The sequence below is a fragment of the Myodes glareolus genome, chromosome 18 (assembly GCF_982192425.1).
Source record: "Myodes glareolus chromosome 18, mMyoGla1.1, whole genome shotgun sequence".
Lineage (NCBI taxonomy): Eukaryota > Metazoa > Chordata > Mammalia > Rodentia > Cricetidae > Myodes > Myodes glareolus.
In genome coordinates, this window is record NC_142043.1 from 43,282,616 (window position 1) to 43,297,755 (window position 15,140).

At 38.0% G+C, this 15,140-nt stretch overlaps 1 pseudogene; it reads right to left on the reverse strand.

The window, feature by feature from the left end:
* Positions 1 to 4,333: 4,333 nt before the first annotated feature.
* Positions 4,334 to 4,512, reverse strand: LOC148119124 (Nuclear RNase P; annotated as a pseudogene).
* Between the last annotated feature and the right edge of the window lie 10,628 nt (positions 4,513 to 15,140).

Below are 15,140 nucleotides of genomic sequence, written 5' to 3' on the forward strand. Positions count from 1 at the left end.
CATCAAGTAATGCCTATCTTTAAAGTTAAGATTTATTTCTTTTATGCAACAGATAGATGGATTTTGTTTCTTAATTAATTCAGTTAGCCTTATCATTTGATCAAAATGACATTGAGATCATTGAGATCATTGATTGAATGGTGTGGGAAGTCGTTCTGTCCCTGTACAGCTATTGATATTTAAAGTTATTATAGAAATGTGTGTTAATTTCAGTTATGGATAGTATTAAGTTTTGATATAGGTGTTGTGTTCTTAGTGGACTTTGTTGTTTTAATAATTATGCATTAGTATTTCTTTCTATAGTCTCTCAGCTCTGTTTACTCCACTCTTCTGAAATATTACTTCTAGTATTTTCTTAGATTTGGTGTGTTGAATACAAATTTTGGAGGGTGTTTATACTATGGTAAGTTTTTCTTTTTTTCATGAATTATAATGGATATTTTAGCTGGGTGTGTTAGTCTAGGCTTCTTGTAATGACCTTTTAAAACAACAAATACAGGCTCTTTGGGATTTTAAAGTTTTCACTGAGAAATCAGTTCTTATCTGTTGCGTTTTCCTTTAAATGTGTCTCTCTTTTTTTGCTGTAGTTGTTTTTCTCTTACAGCTATCAGCACAAATTTTATAGTTCAGTATAGTTAGTGTTATAACTATAATATACCAAAGGAATTTTCTTTTCTGGTCTTGTCTACTTGTGTTTTGTATGTATCTGTACAGGGGTGTCATTTCTTGTATTGAAGAGGTTTTTCTCAATCTATTGTCTTACTGTAGATTTGTTCTACATCACTGACTTGGCATTATTGTACATCATCTATTCCTATAATTCAAAGGTTTACTTTTATCATGGTGTTTCTTATTTCTTGTGTTTCCTTTCCTATACTTCTTGAAATTTTTCATATTCCTTGATTATTTCATCTAGATCCTTTAGTTTGTTTTTGAATCCTGACAGTCTCTCTTCTACTTGATTTATTATACTTCTAAGGCTATCCATTGCATTTGCTTGCTGAGTTTTTTTAAGTTCCACCTTCATTTCAGTTTGATTATTCTTCAATGGTTCTATCATCTTATTGAAATACATTCTCAAGTGCTGGATTTTCTTCAGCATCATATTTTTGGGTGTTTATTCTTAGGTTTTTCTCCATAATTTCATTGAGCCTATGATTGATTCTTTAAATTATGTATCATGAAGTTTATCTAGGTAATTCTCATTGGAAAACAATTCAACAGAATTGGTAACTTTTGAACAAAAGATACAAGCTTGATCTTCCATTTTGCTTCTATTCTTGTGAGATCTGGGTATGCAAACTCTTATTATTAACTCTGACTCTGATACAGACACAGACAGTTAGGTTAGAAGATAGGATATGCATGAGGCTTGGGCCAAAAGGTTGGAAATGGCTTGGGAGGAATGAAGTCAGTGGGGCAGAGGATATTGAACTAAAGTAAAGGAGGAGGTTTCTGTCTCAACCCTAGAATGTGGTAGTAGATATAATTAGGTAGAAATGTTGGGTATAATATGAGAGAGACTTATAGGTTGGGGGTAGACAGGTTGGGTATTGAAAGTATAGAGGTATGATGAAGTGTACATAGAAGTGGGCAGACTATGTCAGAAAGATGGCTATGAGACCTCAGTTAAATCTGGGTTTTTGAATTGGGATGGCTAGGGACACTCTCCAGTTTGAACCCTGAAGTAAGACGTAGGGGATCCTGACCAGTTTTGAGGATTTTCATTTTTCAGCTACAATAATTGGAGTCTCTATAGATATTGGAGAGAATAACTGGGGAAAAAGGATGAAAATTTCAAGAAGTTTCCAATACAATTCAAGAAAAGAGCTTTTAGAATACAATCTTCAAAAAATATATTTAATAATGTGAGTTACAGAATATTCCATTAAAATGCATTTTGCTGAACATATAACTTACTGCTTCCATTAATCAGAGAGACACATTTACTACTCAGTATTGTCCCCTGATTTAAAGGCTATATCTGTTTAAATTGGTCCTTCCTTCCAGTTGAAGTGCGAGAATTGAGATTTTCACCGAAGTACAGGTTTTTCTTTTGTCCCTCATTAGAGAGAAAATTTACCATCCTGGGTCTGTTTTAAAATTGTTTAGTGACTGAGTTGTAATTGGCTGAACTATTTTCTGAGAATCTGGTCCATGGTCATTTTGACTAGACTGTGAACTGCAGAACAGTTTCTCTTGATGTGAACAATTGTCAGTCTGTGGAAATCAGTGAGGCTTGAGGCTAAATTGAAGCAGAAGGTTAATGCTCAGATCCATAACATTTTGAACTTTATGACTCAGATCATGCTGCTGTGACAAGTAAAAGAAGAGCCAGTAATCTCAGAGGGGCCCTCAGTGATACTTTTCTGGAACATAAAATTTTTGGAGGCATTTACTCCTTATTGGGAAGAATATTAAGGGCCTCAAAAATACACCTTTATTTGAACCTGAGTTGGCTGTAGTTCAAAATGAATTAATAACTTATTCATAGTCCCACAGGTGATTAACAGAAGTAACAGGGTTAGAATTTCCCTGTTCTGATTTTAATCTGTTCCTCTCGATAGACTACTTAGTATCAAAAGTAATGTACAATGCTTTATTTGTAGTCAGGAGATCTAAAGTCTATTTTTTCTTAAGATAAAGTCCAGAGATAGAAAGATCACAAACTGTTCCATCCAAAGCTACAGAGAATACAAATTGTTTCCATGGAGTCATAGAAAACTATGAAGTCTACAGAGAGATGGAGGGCTTTGAGGAAATTCCCCAAGATGAAAGAGATTTTAAAGAATTTACCCTGAACTGCTACTGGTTCTCAGTAGCAGTCAAAAGGTAACCAAAGAAAGGAGCTTAAAAAGGAAATGCAGCCTATTAGAACTGTCATGAAAATCTTCTTCCTGGGGACTAGCATTCATAGTAGGAGAAGCTGTGGTGCACTGCGGGGCGCCATCCCGTCCAGCAGGAATGAACCCCACCAAAAACGAGAATTCCTTCTCTGGTCACATCTTTATTTGGAGCATTCCCTTGAGGAAAATTGGGGGAAGGGACGATAGAGCAGGGACGAGAGAAAGCTTAGAGAGAGGAAGTAGGGTCCCGAGGCATCTGCTTTTAAACGGTGGAGCAGCTTGAACGCTGTCCTGATTGGTTAATGCCATTCTGCTGGTCTGAGCATGTGCAGGCAAGGGTGCAGGCAGGGTTGCTCAGCCCCACGTGGCTACCTCCAAACTGCAGGACCACCTGTGCCTCCAGGTGGCTCCCAACATCTCCCCCTAATTATTGTCTTTAAGAGCAATAAGGCAAAACTATTTTCCAATCTGGTCCCCACCTAGACGCAGCATGCCAAGGATATCTCTGCTCCCACCCATTCCTAAGGAAGGAAAAGGCAAAGTAGAGTAAGAGATAAGAGGTTGCACAGGGTGTTGCTCAAGTCGATGGTGTGAAACAGCTGCTCTTGGCACCGCCCAGAAGGTCATCTCTGCTGTCTCCGCACGAATCTTTTACAGCAGGACATTCAGCATCCATTGGGTCATCTTCTTTATCTCTCTGGTCGGTCTCGCTGGCATCCAGATGTATGTCAGCATTCCTAGAAAAACATAAACAAAACTCTCCTCCCAAATTAACATTTAAGAGTATTAAAAACTCTCAGTGTAAAAATTCAGCACAATCAGTACTGGAAGTAGGCTGGTTTTGAACTTAGAGATCTGCAGGTCTCTGTTTCAAAAAGCAAATCTTGTTTGCCTGTACCAGCAAAATTTTGAATTAAAAATTAAGTGTAAAGAATGCAAGAGAAATCCTTTCTCTGGGGGAAGCTGTCACTGGTAGTGTAGTCCCCCTCTATTGTTTAAAAACCAAAGCAGTTGTCACTGGGAATTGAACTCAGGACCTTTGGAAGAGCAGTCAGTGCTCTTAACCTCTGAGCCATCTCTCCAGCTCCCCTATTCAGATGGAAAAACCTCTAGGTAACATTGCTTATCTCACCAGGTGCCTCAGGCAAAAGGTCCGCCTTTCTTTGTTACCTAGGATACGGTAACCAGGTAAACATGCCTTTATTATGATAATCACGACCAGTTCTTTGAGGGAGAGTGGGCGTAGACCATCGATCTGGCTACTTCCTGCTGACGAAGGGGCGATGTTTGGGGGGATAAATGTTTTTATCTGACTGAATTCTTGGCGACAAATGTTTTTATCTGACTGAATTCTTAGCGACCTTGGCTGAGGGCGGCGGCAGCGGCGGACAGCGGCGGCTGCCACAGCTCCGCCTCTGAAGCCCATAATGGCGCGCTCCGCATGGCCCAAAGGCATGGCTCCGCCCCGGGCCGTGCGCGGGCTCGCCGTTTCACCTCAGGCAATGAACTCGCACCGCCGGCTGTGAGCCTTTTCCAAGCTCCGGCGAGGGGGGGCATCCGCCCACCCGTGGAGGGCCCGGTCTGCCCGCGCGCGGAGCCCCGTTCTCTGGGAACTCATCTCCCCGCTCTCCCATGTTGCTATGGAAACACAGTTTTTTGTAGAGCCGATTTAGCTCCTCATAGTCCCACAGGTGATTAACAGAAGTAACAGGGTTAGAATTTCCCTGTTCTGATTTTAATCTGTTCCTCTCGATAGACTACTTAGTATCAAAAGTAATGTACAATGCTTTATTTGTAGTCAGGAGATCTAAAGTCTATTTTTTCTTAAGATAAAGTCCAGAGATAGAAAGATCACAAACTGTTCCATCCAAAGCTACAGAGAATACAAATTGTTTCCATGGAGTCATAGAAAACTATGAAGTCTACAGAGAGATGGAGGGCTTTGAGGAAATTCCCCAAGATGAAAGAGATTTTAAAGAATTTACCCTGAACTGCTACTGGTTCTCAGTAGCAGTCAAAAGGTAACCAAAGAAAGGAGCTTAAAAAGGAAATGCAGCCTATTAGAACTGTCATGAAAATCTTCTTCCTGGGGACTAGCATTCATAGTAGGAGAAGCTGTGGTGCACGCTTCCAAAGAAAGGAAGCAGCCAAATGTCCTATCCAGTTATAACATTTATGAACTACAACAATGACCAGAATGGCACAATAACCCTAAAGGTACAATAGTGGCATACATACCTTTGCAGTAACCAATAGTTCTTTAAATGAACTTAAGATCCTCTCAATAAATGAAAAATTATTTATGATACTGAAAACCTAGCCAACTGCCAAGGACTAGTCAAGTCATGGATCTTGGAGAATATTCTACAATGATCATTTTAGTAAAGTAGCACAATCTCTAAAATATACAGGTAAGTGCTGTTCTCACCCTTTATCAAAGAAACTTCTCTTCACAACAGATGGAGACAATGATGGGTAACAACAACCAATAAAAATTTCAGAGTCATTGATCTCAATCTCAAAGGATATAGCTACAAAACAATTCCGGCATCTAACAGTCAGGGGACATTTTGAAAAATTGTTTAACAGCTAGTGGATCAGGGATGTTGCTGTGAGATTGCATTTCCTAATAATGTCAGAAGCTATGCCGAATAAACTCTCATTATCTTGACTGTCTAATCTTTCACTGAAAAAGGATAAAAACAATAGCCATGGCAAAGTAGATGGGAGAAAGTCCAAGAGACCTCAACCCTACACAAAGAACTATAGGCAAATAAGGAATGGTATGTAGGAAAAATAGTCTTCCTCAGGGAAGAGGGTATCAACATTTATCCAATACCAAATGGCCAATTCTGAGCATATAAATACAAGTAACATTGTACAGACTGGGAAGGATATATTTAGAAATAAATTTGTATATACGTATAATGACATATAAAAGCAGTGAAAATAGGACATTAATTTGAAAATGGAGACTATATGGTAGGGTTTCAGAAGAGCGATACGGAGTGTAGAAATAATTTAATTATATCATAATCTCAAAAATAAAAGAAAAATGTCAGAAATGTAGCTTTGTCTAGTAAAAGACTGAGAGAGCTAAAGAGAATAGGGATGGCAAATGGTGAATGTCACGACTCAGGAATGGATCCCTGGGTGTTAGAAATTGTCAGGATGAAGAAAAGGGTGATGACTTCAGACAATCTGTAGTCTTTGATTGCAGAAAATAATACAACAGCAAACAAATCCATTCAGCAGGGAATGTAAAACAAAAATAAGTGTACCTGCTTCAAAATATAAGTTTAAATGGGTGATAAAAACATAAGGATCAAAGGATATTTCCAAAAGAAAGCAGGGGGCTCTTCCTCATCCTTTCCTGAAACAGCTGTGCCTTTATGCACAGCAAAGCTGTAATATGAAACTATGGCTGACTGTTATAACCCAGAACCAGGTTTGTGTTTATACAAAGCAAACCAAGGCCAGAGAAACAGCTCAACAGTTAAGGGTGATTGTAGAGAGCTGCGTAGTTCAGCGCCTTAAAGATGGTGCTGGTTTCCGCCTTCCACCTCCCCGGTGGTGAGTGCTCTTGGTCGCAAACAACTCCAAATATGGCTAAGGCTAAGGATCTGGCTTGCTTCTGCGTATCTGGACCTATCTGCATTTCCCACATAGCATGCTGGGGTTGGCTACCCAGAGGCTGTTTAAGCTGTGGGCTGACTTTCCCTGGGGTCAGAAGATTGTTCAAAGTTCTTGAATAAACTGCTGAAAGAAGAGTCAAGTGTTGCATCTTCCTTGCTGGTCGAGGTGGTCACGACAGGTGATTACTACTCTTAGAGGAAACTCCAGTTAGATTCCCAATACCAACATTAAATAGTAGGCAACTGCCTCTAGGTTCAGTTTCTGTGGAGTCATTGCCTTTTTCTGGTCTTATGGGTGCTTGCATGCATGTTGTACACACAAACTCATGCAGACTCAATAATACATACATACATACATACATACATACATAATCTTTCTCTAAAAGAATGTTGATCCTGAAAGTTGTAAGAAATAGGAACTAAAATAAGTGGTTGGAGATGCTGAGTAAGGAAGTGACCTTACACTGGATTTGTACTATGCAGTAGATGGCATGTCACAGCTTCTTCACACATCAAACAACAAAACCAACAAACAAAATCCTATGAGTGAAAACTCCCCTGGTGTTTTCAAATAGCTGAGAATTGATAAATGGTGTGTGATATCATAGTTTTATTTTTCTTGGAAATATGTAAGATGTGACGTGACACTACAGAAGACTGCAGATACTACTTGTTTAGATTTTCTAACATCGTCATGACCCAACATATAAACAAGTTTTTGATTGATCATCAGCTCCATATATCAAGTTCATAGTACCATTAGTCATTAGTATATAACTGAATACAGGTTACTGATAACAATTTATCTAGTATTAGCTTGATTATTAAAATATCTTAGCATCTTAGATAAATTCTGCAGGTGATATGTGGGGAAAGGTTTTCTCAGTTGATGGGGGGATAGTAGAGGAAAAACTCATCTGGTCAGAAAGCAATGGAAAGCATTAAAACTAGCACTACTTTTGAGATGAGGAGACTTGGTAAGAAGGAAAGGATACTGTGCTTTTTTTAGCACAGATGTAGTTATCACTGAAAATGTTGTAAATACACATGCATAACCCGCTACTTTAGAAATTATAACACACCCAATAGAATAGTTCTTTAACATTTTCTGTAATTCTCTGTGGCAGTGTAATATAATTCAGAGGCATTTTTGGTATTTGCTCCAAGTTCCTGACATAAACTCCTTAAATCCTTGGGAGTTCATGGGCTATAACAATATGGTCTATTATTACTTAAGTTTCTGTTGGCCGTGCCTGAGTTCTGAGCTGGGAAAGAGCATCAAAATAACACCGGGATCAGAAAATGACAAGAAGAACCAAGACATTTTAGAAGTAGTCACATATACCCTTAATTTATGTCAGCTTTATGTGAGGAGTTTTCACTGTTTCTGATAATTGGTATCAATATTGAACAGAACTATTGGGAATCTTGTAGACATTTAGAAAGTTGTAAACTTCTTTAGTATGAGAAAATTATCATAAATTTTCTGTTAAAAATATTGAGACTAAATAAAATAAAAATATCTTATATAGACATAGCATAGCACCCCATCTTTGTAGTAACAGAAGTAAGGTGAGCAAAATGAAACTGATGAATCCAAGGCCTAAACTACTGTGGCTTCTAAAATAAGAGTTCTATACCTTATTATCAAGCTTATTAACATTTTCTTCTGGGCCCTGATTATTGTAGAGTCCTCAAACTTGCTCCAGGATCACTTACTTGAATCCCGAAACTGTAGAACCGCAACTGACTATCAGGTGCAAGCATACATTGAAGATAATTGGAAAATGTAAGTTATTTTCCTTTTAAATTGGAACACAGAATTCCTCATAAAATTGTAGGAAAGACTTTTGTTGCAATTTATTAAAGTCATTAACCAATTGTTTTCTAGTGTCTCCTATTTTCTTGTTCAACGAGCTAAAGTATTTGCATGAAAGTTGATTTCAACGGAAAGAGTTCATCTTTAGAGTAGGTTTGATTGTGAGAGAAAACGCTGTGTGTGCAACCAGAGACATCAAAGAAGGGGGAGAAAGCAAGACGGGAAATGAACACCACCATTTCCTTAACCAGGAAGTTGGCAAAGGCTTAAGCAGGAAGTTGACAATCTCCTGATAATGTGGATGGGTGCTGCTTTCAAAGAGCAAATGGAGGCTCCCCCTCAATTGACAAATGGCAGGTTTTTGCTGGAGGGGGAAATAATATGAACCAATTCTGATTCAGACTGAAGAAAAGATATACAAATCCAAGCAGCCAGTGATGACAAGAACCTTGCAACACTCCAGTGCCGGCCTTCTGGGGTAATTACACAACGAGGCAGAGACATCAGGGCAGGAATACTGTGACAAATAGCTCTCTTCACCAAATGGATGTTTTGTGTCCTACTGAGAAACCTTCCAGAAGAAAAAAACAAAAACAAAAACAAAACAAAACCAACCAAGCAAACAAACACCTAGTAATTTTCCTTAGACACTGGGTGATAAGCAACATTTATAAACAGGAACATTCTCCCACATTCTCCAATGGTGTTAGCTTTGTCGCACTTAGTCATACTATGTAGGATTCCATAAATGCCATGCAACACTGATTAATAAATGTATGTTCCCTTCTACACTGCAGTTCTTTGCACATTTTTATGATGATTTCAAAGAACAAAATGAATGATATCTGTATTTTTTTTCAAAATCTGTAAACATATTAAAAGTTTTGCCTTAGATGTTGGCCTTGCTGCATTTTATAATGACACCCACCCCCATTCCAATGCAAATCTTCATATGCCTGTGTTTTTTTTTTATTATGGTTTGTGCCTTCAATATGTGTCAGCTTGCCTCTCACAGAATAGTTCCTCATCACTTTAATTATCAGCTCACATTTTCTTTATTCATTCTTTGGCCAAGTGGCATCTAGGTTGTTTCCAAGTTCTGACTATCACAAATAAAGCTCCTATGAGCATAGTTGAGCAAGTGTCCTTATGGTATGACTGAGTATCCTTTGGCTATATGCCCAAGAGTGGTATTGATGAGTCTTGAGGTTGATTGATTCTGAGAAGTCACCTTATTGATTTCCAGAGAGGCTGTACAAGTTTGCATTCCCACTGGTAGTGAAGGAGTGTTCCCCTTGCTCTACATCCTCTCCAGTGGAAGCTGTCATTTGTATCACACTACATTCTAAGCATCTGGAGCTGAACTCTTTCCCACATCTTTCTGTGCACACATGTGAGTTTACAGAATCCTTGTCTGTTTCTGAAAAACCTTCTTTCAGCACTCCACCTGACTGAGTCCCACGCTTCATTCAAGTCCACACCAAAAGTCAAGCTCCCTTAACTTCTCTCAGGAGTGGTTCCTCTCCATTTATCTGGGTCTGGTGCCCTTGCTCTCTCAAAGCAATGTCCTCACTTACCTTTATTTTCAAAACCATTTTCATGCAGTACTGACATGGATCCTTGCTCTTGTGAGCCCTTATTAGATAGGCTCTGTGTCCTATTATATGACCCTGTGAATAGCATGATGGTAAACAGCATCATGGAGTGTTTGGGTGAATGGATAAAGACAATATGAAGTGAACCACAAGCCTCCCTCCTGCCACTGAATTTTGGAGACAGGTTTTACAGGCCTTTCAGTAACTTAGTATCCTTGGTTACAGAAAAGTGATGCTGACTAAGAAGTGGATAAATGGGTCACAAATATTACAAATGTTTTTGGAAAGTGACTAATATGTATGGTGCATCTAAGTTAGTGGAATTTAAGATCAAAGCACAAATTGCTATAGAATGACATTGGAATCACATTCTGTCGGTGCTTTTGAATAGCTCCATCATGCAGTGTAACAATAAATGTCCTGAAATTATGTTTCTGCTTTACCTATTCTGCTCTTTTCTATTACTGTGCTTTCACCGAACTGGCCCACTGGTGTGGGATAAAAGGCGAGGAGAGCATGGAATGTGTACTGAAACGGTTAAGTTAATTTTAAGAAAGGAACAATCCCCGACAGGGCAATATTATGATTTGACAATTTTTCAGCACACTGCTACAGTGCAATTGCTCTCCCAACAGTCTAATCAAACTATTTAATGACTTCTCTCACTATAAACACCACATGCTCCCTCCCCGATGAGTAGTCTGCCTTCTACTAATAAAATGGAAAGCAACCCAGAAGAAAAATTCTTCATCTTCTCTTCACAAAATGTACCAAACCTCCTGAATCTTCCTCCCTCTTATAAAAGTGCCCACATGCTTATAAATTTTATTGCACAGTAAAGAGTATCCTTTACCTCCACAGGGACCTTCTTCTGCTTTATGTAGTTAATTACTTTTATTGCTTTATTCTGTTTATGATACAGAACCTCCTATCCTTAATTAAACATGTAATGTCTTCTTTAACTCTGCAACCCTATTCAGAGATCTCCCAGTTCGTCAGTTCTGCTTGGATTCTACTTAGAGTCCCACTTCCTTGTAAATAATCTTTACCTACTCTGCTGTCATATCCTGTTCTTTCCCATCTCACCACATCCAGGTTCCTTGTCCCACTACCTGAATGGCAAAAGAGTCAGGACTCTGAGTTGTATTTCCCAGCACTGTTGATAGCTCATACAGCTTCACCAGCCTTAGTGACCTCCTTCTCAGACTATGAGCTGGTTAGTCTTCTGTTGAATGCTGTGGATTCCTTGAATTTAAGGCTTCCTTGAATGCCTCTCCACCAACTAATTTTTTCTCAGTAATTTCAAATGCAGCATTTTATAAATTTATACACTTGATGATGATGCCCAGATTTTGATTTTTAGACTTGAAAATAAACTATTTTTTTTTATTTTATATATGTAATTTTACTATTATCCATTTCTATCTGAACACCTAGAAACTATTGCTTGCCAAAATATTTAATTTCACATGCAGAGTTTTATAAGTCCTTCTTCCAAGTCTTATCTACCTTAATCAGTCTCTACACTTTTTTCTGTTGTTGTTAATCCAGAAATCCACAAGTCATCATGGCCTTTGCTTTAGTGTTATTCTTACCAGTCAGGGGACCAGTAACATTCTACCCACAGAACCCTTTTCACGTGTGGAAATGTACCTCCATCTGCACAGTTCCACTCATGGCAGCCAGAACGGAGTCTTTACAGCTTTTTATTAGTCTCTGCAAAACTACCAGGGTAATGGAGTAAAAACTTGAAAACACAAGTCTCAGTAACTCCCACCTTACTATGTTGCAAAGCTATGCCTGGTGAAGCTTCTACATGCTTTGTGAACTTCTTTCAGTGTCTCTGTCACTCAAGTGTCCTGACTTCCTCAATCTGTACAAAACACAGCTGTTGCTCTGAGGAAAGAAGTTTATTTGGAACCAAAATCAGAGTGTGCTTAGGAACAGGGATTTAGTTTGTCCTGGATGATGCATTAGACCACTTCAGCAATTACATTATAGGCACAGAAAAATGTAACCCAAAAATTGATGCTTTGCCAGAATCCTTGGGCATCAGGCAGGTAGATTATAGAAAAGGGGGTAATTTATAATTTATAATTAATTTGTGATTTGATCTATTAAGAGGGCTAACAATGACTTGACTATCGATCTGCTATCTTCACAAAGATCCAATACTTGCCCAGAATGTTCAGCACACTTGTGGCTTTCTTGGGGGAACTTCATTTCACAGATCCCTGTTGGTCAAGTAGCACATCACATTTTGTGCATGCAGAGACCAAGTGCTATTTTGTGATCCATGGTTTGAACAAGACTCATTCCTAGAATCTGATAAAGCTGTAGTTGAATGAGGAAAATAGTCTTTATAGGAGAGAAATGGTTGCTAAACCAATGGAGTAAGAAGTTACTGCATCGTACTAATATGAGCCATCATGGTCCAGATCAAAGTTTTTCTCTTTTTCTGCTCTCTGCTTATTGGATGTAAGTCTGAATAATTGACCAAGAACACAACATAATTTTGAATTTCTTCATAATAGAATCATTCTTTCTTCATTTACCAAATATTACTAGTAACCAGGAAAAGGAGTGTAATATAGGAAAAATCAAAATTTTTGTTCATAACCAAAAGGAACTAAGACTCCATTAGTAGTAATTTTTGCCATATTGCTTGTCTTGTTTTAGTGGGGTTTTTTTGGTTAATCGTTGTTTTTTTGGTTTCTTTTATGTTTTGTTTTGTTGTTATTGTTGCTCCTGTGTTAAAACAATCCAACCAAAAGTAACTTAAGGGAGAAAAGGCTTATTTCATCTTATACTTCCATATCATAGTCCATCATTAACAGAAGTCAGTACAGGAACTCATTTCAGAAATCTGAATGTAAGAATGGCTTATTGATATTCTACCCAAACAGGAACCTAACTCACAGCTAAGGAGTAGAGAAGAAAACATGAAAGTATATTGTACCTAGCCCAGTACTACTTGCTTAGAGACAGTGTTTCCTAGAAGGAACTGACTCCTGCATTAATTAACAATCAAGAAATCTCCCATAGACATGCCCATAGGCCAATCGGATTAATGTAGATAATTCTTCCCCTGAAGTTTTGGTGTCAGACCACCAGGATATTATAAGTTAACAATCACATAAATAATAATTTTCTTCTTCAAGAAGTAGCATCGTCTCTATATGTCCCACGCTTTTAGACTTACTTATTTCATTTTATGTGTATGAGTATTTTGTCTACATACATGTGTGTGTGTGTGCATCACATGTGTGCTTGGTGTATCACATATGTGCTTGGTGCCCATAGAGAGTGCAAGGGATCCCTTGAAACTGGAGTTGCAGATGAATATAAACTACCATGTAGATATTAGAAACTGAACCCAGGTCTTCCGCAAGAGCCAGTGCTCTAAACCACCGAGCCATCTCTCTAGTACCTATATGTCTGATTTTTGAATAGGTGTTATTTTTAACTTGTATCTTTACTTTAACACAGATTAAGCTTCTCCTAAATTTTCTAGACTAGTATCCATGGTTCCAGGGATGTCTCCTCTGACAGTAACACTTGGCCAGTTTTGAGAAGCTCAATGTGGATGCTATGGTCTTTAGAGTCTCACTGTGTATAACTTACATAAAAGAGTCAATATGAATATTTGCATGTCCTCCTCAAGAGTCATCAGATGTCAGTAGGAGTTCCTCTGATGCAAGCAGAAGACTGAGTTTGCACAGGGTGCTACTATTGACATCATCTGGACTCTGTGCCTGTCAAGGACTCTTCGAACTTAGAGTTCATCTATTTGATAGTTATGGCTAGGCCCTGTACTGTGGGTCACCCAGCTGTATTTACAGGTCAGAAGATTATCAGTACAATTTATTTTGTAGCAGATAGCAGAGATAGCTATAATAGCTTGGTCATTAAACCCAGGTAAAAAATTCAGATCTATGCATTTATCTCCTCAAGCATTGGAGCACAGGCAGTGGTTAAAAGTACCTAACTGTGTCTTCTCACTGAAGCCAAAGGAAATATTTGATGTGGATTTTTAAATAATATATCAAATCACCTTATTTTAGGTCTTTTTCATTTATTTCATATTCCAGAAAATTCTCTCTGCAACCAGTTCTAAGATCTTCATTTTCAAAAGTCAGATATAGGGGTATATTAATAATGTTTCTTGTTAGCAAAGATGGTTCATAGTGTTCTTTGCCCATTTCAATAGATATCAGATAATTATTAAAGTAGATAATTGACATTTACCAAAAGAGGTAGTTCTTAGATTTAGAAGAATGGATGGAAATGTCTTTGGAAAGGGAAGCTAAAAGTTTCAGTCAAATTTTCAAATTGATTTTTAATTTTCATACTATTATTCATTATTTCAATCTGTCCAGAGAAGTGAAGATGGTAGACACAATGAAAATTCTTTACAAAATTTGTTAATAAATTTAAATGCTTTTCCAATAAAATTAGTTCCTTGATCACTATGCAATCCAGTAGGAATTATCCAATAGGAATAATACTTCCTAATAGTTTTTCTTCCTCCTGCTAATATGGAGATTTTTCTAGCAAGTGAAGACTTCCATCCAATTTGTAAGCATACAGACTAGCACTAGGGCATATTTACATTCTTTTCTCAGAGGCATTTGGATAAATTTTAGGTGACAGAATACAAATGACACATTTGACAAAGGAGAATGCCCCTTTCTAATTATATTTGGAACAAATACAATATCTCAACTAGAAGTTATGAGCTCTTTGGGAAGAGGTGTATTGCTTAATTTTTTTGGTTGTTTTCTATGGCAAAAGACTTGGCATGAAGCAACTTATTTGGGTTTAAAGTTTAAGAAGATGCAGTCCATCATGACGGGAAAAGCATAAGCAAGAGGCAGTTGCAGTCATGAAATAGAAAGCAGACAGGAAGTGAGCTCAGATTACAAATTTCCAAGTCTCTCCCCATGGCCCACATTCTCCATAAAGGCCCTACCTCCTAATGGTTCCAGGACATTTTCAAACAGCACAACCTGCTGGAGACAACATCTTTTAACCTAGGCACCTATGAGGGACATTTCACATTCAAATCAAAAGAGGAGAGTTGTTCCAACCATACTTTCTCTGAGGGTTGATGAGTTAAATCATATACACTGTAGAAACGGCAATTTGGCTTTAGGGGTTATTATGTGAATTTTCACTAAGCAAAGTCTGAGGTGGTACATTATTTTTATTTTGATAAATAAATCTTGCCTGAAGACCAGACAAT